We start from the raw sequence: 1,783 nt of genomic DNA on the forward strand, positions 1-1,783 counted from the left end.
ATATATATACATGTATATACACATACATAAATGCATGCAAACATGCATGCATGCATGCATACATACATGCATACATAGATAGATAGATACATGCATACATACATACATACATACATACATACATAATGTTTATGTTTAAATATACATGTATATCTATATTTTTGTGTGTATGTCCTTGCTTTGACATCATGAAAAGTTGTAAATGGGAGTCATCGTCACACAAGCAGTGTCTTTTGTTTCTGATCTTTTGTAAGAACATATCTAACCCTAGAACATAGCTATATCCAACCTCATCACCATTATCCTTGTAATGTCTAATTTTGCTTGCTTGAATGGATCAGATGAAATCTGTTAAAGCAGATTTTTTATGGCCAGACACTCTTCATGTCACCAACTCTCAAATTGCATTCAACCTAGGTATTATTTCACCGTGGCTGGACATGTTTCCACAGGAAGACACTATTTGTATGATGGTGACAATCATTTCCAAATATAGTGTAATGTGGAGACAAGGAGACATAAACATACACACATCCATGCACAAAAGATATATGTGTGCATGTGTGTGCATGTAGCCAAAAGCTTCTTTTGGTTCCCATCTACATGTATGTATGAATGTGAATATATATTTATATATGGAAGAACAACAACAGAGTTTACATTTATCTCTTGTTACTATATTTATTTACTTCTTGAGAATTGCTGTAAGTCTCTACACATTTAGAAGTTAATTAATTCCTGTATAAAAGATTCTGTAATAATAATTAGTCCTGATTTAAGCACAAGGCCAGCAATTTTTGAGGGGAGGGTCATAGTGGATGCCATCAATTTCAGTCTTGACTGGTACTTTATTTTATCAACCCCAAAAGGATGAAAGCCAAAGTTGACCTTGGTAGAATTTGAATTCAGAATATAGAAGGACAGAAAAAATGCTGGCTTTGGACCTAAATCAGAAACAATAATAATGATAATATAATGTAATAACATAATATAATATAATATAATATAATATAATATAATAAATAATAAATAATATAATATAATGAAATAATATAATATAATATAATAAATAATAAATATAATAAAAATAATAATGATAATAATAATAATAATAATAATAATAATAATAATAATAATGATAATAATATTAATAATGATAATAATGGTCACTCGCATCAATTTTGACATATGAATGCTTGAAGGAAAGGTTTTAAAAAAAATGAAAATAAAAGAAGCAGTATCTATTTGTGATGAATACATGAATGTAATTTAAGATCAGGTATGGATTTTGCTATGAAGTCACAATGGGGACAATGAGGATTTTGATTTTACCTGGGGTTGGCTTGAATGTGTTTGTTGATTGTAGGATATAATTCTTTCATTGTTCTCTTTCTTCAACTCAAATTGTTTTGTCGCATCCTGACACATTTTAGCCCACTCAGATCGATTGAGGCAATAACTTTCCCCAGATGTTAAGTTAAGCTGCAATTAGTAGTAGTAGTAGTAGTCCTTTCTACTATAGCACAAAACCTGAAATTTTGGGGGAAGAGTAAGTCGATTACATCAACCCCAGTACTCAACTGGTACTTAATTTATCAACCCCAAAAGGATGAAAAGCAAAGTTGACCTTGGTGGAATTTGAACTCAGAATGTAGTGGCAGAAGAAATACTGCTGAGCATATTGCCCAGTGTGCTAACAATTTTGCCAGCCTGCTGCCTTAATAATAATAATAATAATAATAATAATAATAATAATAATAATAATAATAATAATAATAATAAT

General features: G+C 29.9%; 1 protein-coding gene across 16 annotated transcripts in view; it reads left to right on the plus strand.

Annotated features, from left to right (window-relative positions):
- LOC106881762 (ryanodine receptor 2) overlaps positions 1-1,783 on the plus strand; it is a 381,060-nt gene that overhangs the window by 270,280 nt on the left and 108,997 nt on the right. The gene's annotated exons all lie outside the window — the stretch shown is intronic.

The sequence above is a fragment of the Octopus bimaculoides genome, chromosome 11 (assembly GCF_001194135.2).
Source record: "Octopus bimaculoides isolate UCB-OBI-ISO-001 chromosome 11, ASM119413v2, whole genome shotgun sequence".
NCBI lineage: Eukaryota > Metazoa > Mollusca > Cephalopoda > Octopoda > Octopodidae > Octopus > Octopus bimaculoides.